We start from the raw sequence: 6,282 nt of genomic DNA, 5'->3' as shown, positions 1-6,282 counted from the left end.
CGGGCTGCATTTAGGGTTAGTGATTGGGTTGCGATGCCTCCGGCGGGTGGGGCTACTTCAAGGCAGCACCCTGCCCAACCGGGAGCTTGCTCGGGAGCTGGGTACCGACAGTTACTTGTGTGACCTTGAACAAGTGTATTTCCTGTCGCCCCAGTGACTCTTCTGGAAAATGGGTAGTTTATCAAGCAAACAAAATAAACCTTGAACGTTGTAAGTCAAAGCTCTTTCTGAATTATTAACAGGGCATCCCGATCTTCAAGTCTCGAGCAAGTATCAGCTGTACCGTGTTTGTTCCGGGCCCAGCAGCATCTTTATTATTTTATTTTTTAATTTTGAGACAGGGTTTCCTTTTGTAGCCCTGGCTAGCCTGGAACTCGCTATGTCGACCAGGCTGCCCTTGAACTCAGACACCCAGCTGCCTGTGCCTCCCAAACGTTGAGATTTAAAGCTTTGCACCATCTTGTCTAGTCCCAGAAAAATCTTTTAAAGGGCCATGGATGTAGCTCAGATGGTAGAGTACTTGTCTAGCATGCTCTGGGCATGTTCCTCTCTAGCACCATATAAACCAGGCTGAGAGATGCACCTCTGTAATCTGGATGTTTGATAGGTAGAGGCAAAAGGGTCAGAATTTCAAGTTCAAGGCCAGACTGGGACCCTGGTACAAACCACCAAGGGGATCTCTTAAATGACATTCCTGTGGCTGCCTGCTTTTCCTGTGCCTGGATCACAGCTTCAGCCTCCTCTGATGCTTGCGTTTACCCTCCCTCCTCCAGTTTACCTTCCATATGGCAGCTAGAGGCATCTTGCTAGAACACTGTAAGACTGGCACCCACCCCAGCCTTCCATGGCTCCCCAACTCCCTTAGGAGAAAACCCAAACTCTTTCTGAGAAGCTATGGCTAATCTAGCCTCCAGTAACATCTCCGGACCCCACTGTGTATCTTCCTGTTCTAGCGTTCTTAAGTCTTCAGGCTAGACACCAGCACTAAGTGCTTTAAGGCCGTGTGTCAGCCTCCTTCCACCTCCACTCCTGCTCACAACCAACAATCACTCTGGAAAACAGATGTCGGTATACATGTCCATTTTATGTGTGTCCACAGGAATCAACATACTCCTGAAAAGTCTGACTGAAAGTGGGAACCTGAATCTAATTTCTAGGCACAGTTCCTATTTGACTGTACCTGTCGGTGCCGGTGGGATCCTGTAGGAAGTGAATTTGCTTTTTTTTTTTTTTTTTTTTTGAGGAAGTCTCTGCTGTAATAAATTTGAATCTAACTCGGATTGTTCCTGAAGCTACGTGACCTTTGGGCAAACCACCATCTTGTTATTTCCTCTGGATAGAGATAGTAATAGTTTATTAATGCCTATAAATGCAGAGGAGGTTTAAGAGAAGCCTGGCTTGGTGGCTCACCCTTGCACTCCCAGCATTTGAGAGACTGGAGAGGAAGATCTATTATGAGTTTCAGGCCAGCATGAACCACAGAGTGAGTTCCAAGCCAGCCTAGGTTATAGAGTAAGATACTGTCTTGATCTCTCTGTCTCTCTCTCCTTTCCCCAGCTAAAACAACTAACCTAACCAGAGGCTCACATGAGTCACAGTGTTTAACAGAGATTTAACAGAAGTACTCTCCATGTACAGTATATTACAGGCATCCTGAGTTAAACGAAGTGAATAAAACTGGAATGAGGGGCCTTTGGGGGGGGCGCTTAGGAAAATCCTGTCCAACTGGGGGAGGCAAGAATGACTCCCTAGAGGAGTGTTAGTCTTGAGATCTGAAGGATTAGGTTTTTGTTTTTCTGACAGGGTCCATATAGCCTCTGCTGGCCTTAAACTCAGCGTGTAGCTGAGGATGACCTTGAACTACCTTCAGCTAAGAAGTGCTGGCATTACACAGGTCTGTGCCACTGAGCCCTGCCTGTGTGTCATGGGGGATGGAACTCAGGGCTTCCTGCCCGCCAGGTAGTCAGTTTATAAACCGAGGCACATCTTCAGGAAGGACATTTAACATAGAAGGCACAGCACGTGCAACAGCTTGAAAGTGCTTTTCTTGCCTGGGTTCCTGTGTGGGACAGGGGAGAGGGATGGAAGAATGACATGTGCGGAGACGAAACAGAACAGATACACCCTCCTACGAGGGAATCTGCAGACTCAGTCTCCCACGCAGACTCTCTCTCTCTCTCTCTCTCTCTCTCTCTCTCTCTCTCTCTCTCTCCTGGAATTCCTGTGCTAAACAGTCCCACACACATATGCAGGATCACAACATCACACAGACATTAAAGAAGAAGTCACAGAGCCCTGTGACCACTCATGGCTGGAGATGCATGCACAGGACCCAATAAAACAGGCCTGTCACCCCAGCACTAGGAAGATAGAAATCAGGAGGATAGAAGTTCTTGGCTACACAGTGAGTTAACAATCACCATAGAAATATCAGATCCTGCATTAAAAACAAACAAACAAACTCCAAACTCCACAGGCCTACTGAGAAGCATCAGCAAGTAAAGATGTTGCCTCCTAGCCTGAAGACTTGAGAGTTTGATACTCAGGACCCTCATGGTGGAAGGCAAAAATCAAGTCCTGCAAGTTGTCTTTTGATGTGCACACATATACCCAAACTCATGCACACAAAACAAAATAAGAAAAAATAGCAATGTTTGCACACAAGAAATCACAGAAAAATATCCAGATACTAACAATGACATGCAGAAAGAATCACACATCTTCCTACCACAGAAGTATAGTACAAAGACCCACATGTTTAACCAAATTAGAAACATTGGAAACATCAGCATACACAGACACAGACACACACACACACACACACACACACACACACACACACACACACAACATCAGAAAGTATTATGAAAGCCAAATGTAGTGGAGCACTGGCTGCTCTTCCAGAGGTCCTAAGTTCAAATCCTAGCAACCAGCAACCACATGGTGGCTCACAACCATCTGTAATGAGATCCGATGCCCTCTTCTGGTGTGTCTGGAGACAGTTACAGTGTACTTATATATAATAAATACTTCTTTAAAAAAAAAGACAGAGAGGCAGACTGATCAAAGTTAAAGGTCATCCTTGGCTACACAGTGAGTTGTTTTAGGCTAGCCTGGCTTACAATAGGCTTTGTCTCATTTTCCATAAACAAAGAATCTCAGCTACACAGTGCACCCACAACCCCCCATGCAACCCCACAGATGAGTCAACACAAGTCTCTCTGGTGCCTACCAAGGCGAGGTCTTTATGGTAGTTTTGGAGAAATTTGTGGATTTCTGAGCTAAGTATGGCTGGCCCATTCATGTCCTTCCCCCCCCACCCCCAGCCCAGGAGAATTCTTCCCGTTAAAGGCCCACAGCATCCATGAGGGGAGAGAGGATTCAGGACCTTTCCTCTTTAGCACCTGAACAGGCCACCTCTTGAGAAGACAAACTCAATAGTGCCTTCCAAAGAGGGGTGAATAAGGTAGAGATGGGAGTCTTTTCCTGCGGAAGACCCAGAGTAGCACCATCATGGAAGGGGACCTAGGGGTTAGGAAGATGCATAGCTGGTGGGAGACAGCTGAGGGGTCCTGCCCTCTTTCCCCACCCCAAGATATGTAGATAGGGCTGTGTGTGTGCCTGAGTGCGGCTGGATTGAGGAGCCCCTGGGAAGGAGAAGGAGACCCAGGTCCCTAGATACCTGGAGTAGAGTTAAGGTTAAATGTATGCCTGGAGGCTTGGGGCGGCGTGTGAAAGAGGTTCTAGGGTAGAGAATTTTTAGAGCTATGTAGACAGGAAGGGCCTGAGCATGAACTTCAGGAGCAGAGCATTTGGGATGAGAAGGACTTGAGGGTTACGAACTGAGACAAGTTCTGGAGCTAAAAGGATTAGATTTGGGCCCAGGGAGTCAAGGGGTGTGAGATCTTGGATCAAGGAAATCCACATGGTGAGTTCTAGATTCTATAACAAGAAACGTTTGAAGGCTGCAGCCTGAGGCAGTAGGACTAGAAGCCAGAGGCAGTTGGAAAGTGCGAGGCCTAGAACCCCAGGGACTCAGAGTGACAGAAGCAGACAAAGCCTAGGACAGAAGGGGTGTCTCAGTTGGCACAGTGCTTGCTTGACATGCACAAAGCTGGAGAACATCCCTGGCCCCACACAAAGTGAAAAAAGCTGCTGAACACTTGCAATTGCAGAGTTTGAGAGTCAAAGGGTAGAGGGTCACAAGTTCAAGGTCATCTCTGGCTACGCAGTGAGTTGGAGGCCAGTCAGAGCTGCATGAGACCCAGCCCCTCCCTGGAAAAGAAGAGCCCCCCCAAACTAAGCTCTAGAATCCATAGGGATTTGGGGATCTTAAAATCTAGAATTGTAAGGAGTTGGAGTTCAAAGGTTAAGAACTAGAGAAATATATAAGGCAAAATATTGGCTGATATTTTCAAGCTGTGTTCTAGATTCAGGGTACTTCGAGTCATAAGATCTGAAGTAAAGTGGACTTGGCAATTGTGGGGTCTAGAACCAAAGGAACTCACAGAATAAGGTCTAAAAGCAGAAGACATTTATAGGTTGAGTGTAGCTCAGTTGGTAGAGTACTTGCCTAGCATGCATGAGGCTCTGGGTTCAATCCCCAACATCACATAAAACTGGGCATGTCTGCAATCGCAGCACTTGGGAAGTAGGTGAAGGAGTATCACTGCTTTGGGGTCATTTGACTACATAGCAATTTTATGGTCAATGAGTTTGAGTCCTGGAACTTGCTCTATAGAACAGATGGCCTCGAACTTAGAGATTTGCCTGTTTCTGCCTCCCAAGTGCTGGGATCAAAGATGTGTACCACCACTGCCCACCTTGATATTTGAAACTCAGTAATAGGCAGGCCACCAGGTCATCTGAGAACAGAGAACCCTAGAAGTTGTGAGGTCTAGAGTTTGTATAATCTAAGACATAGGTAGTGATTGAAGGTAATGAAATCTGGAGCCCAAGAGAATGGGCACATGGTCTCTGGCTCCAGAAGGGCCAGATTCAAGTTCAAGCCATGAAGCTTCCTTTACCCCTTCTTACTGGGGGAAAGCAATTCTTGAATTCCTGAGTGCAGAAACCTGAAACACAATAAACCTGATATCATATGGTTTGGAACCGAAATGATCTAGAAATGAGGTCTGAATTCTAAACCAAATCAGACAGATCAGGAAGACTGGAACTAATAAGAAGCTTGGAGTTGGGGGGAATCCAGAAACAAGAGGAAACCATCAATTATAAGATTAGCTGGGGTCAGTTTCAAAGACTTGTAGTTCTCAGTTACTTGGGAGACAGGAGGATCATGAGTTCAAGGCCTGCTTAGGTTTACAGGCTTAAGTTCAAGGTTAGTCTGTGTAATCAATAAAGATCCCGTCTCAAAATAAGACATAATAAAGGACTGGGAATACAGCTCAGCAGTAGAGTACTTGCCTAGCATGGGCAAGGCCTTGGGTTAATCCTTGCTACTGCACACACCAATGGTCAGCAGAGGGAGCAGAGGGCAGGAGAACCAGAGGATTTTAAAGAAGAGGCCTAGAACCAGAGGAAATTACAGAATAAATCTTGAAGCCAGAGGATTCTTGGTGGTTGTAGGCTTTAGGCCAGAGGGCTTTACAGATTATGTAATTCAAACCCCACTTTAAAATGGCAGAATTGGGAGTTCTGAATTCAGCCCAAGGAAGAACTAAAGACTGAGATATGGAATTAGAGGGGTTTGAAAAAATTGAGGTCTGTAGCAGACCATGTTGAAGGGAGATGATGCTGTCTAGAACCAGGGCTTTGGGGAAGTCAATGATAGCATAGTCTAGAACCCAGGGGGAGTCAAAGATAACACAGTCTAGAATGGAGGGGCATCAATGATAGCACAGTTTAGAACCAGGGAATGCCAGAGAAGGCTAGTGGTCATATAGTTTGGAACTAATGAAGATCAAAGGCAGCATAACCTAGAATCAAAGGAGGCTGTACAGTCTGGAACAGCAGTTCTCATTCTGTGGGCTGTGACCACTTTGGGGACCATGTATCAGATTTCTTGCATATCAGATATTTACATTATGATTCATAACGGAGGCAAAATTATAGTTATGAAGTAGCAAAGAAATAAATTTATAGTCATGGGTCACCACAGCATGAGGAACTGTATGAAAGAATTGTAGCATTAGGAAGGTTGGGAACTACTGGTCTAGAAGACCAAAGAGCCTGTGGTCTAGAATCAGAGAAAAGGCAGAAGAGTAGTATAGTCTAGAACCACAGCAGGGTCATAAGTAAGGCATGAAGTCTAGAGTCAGGTAA

Source organism: Micromys minutus (assembly GCF_963924665.1).
Source record: "Micromys minutus genome assembly, chromosome: 32".
Lineage (NCBI taxonomy): Eukaryota > Metazoa > Chordata > Mammalia > Rodentia > Muridae > Micromys > Micromys minutus.
Note: the sequence above shows the minus strand (reverse complement) of the source record.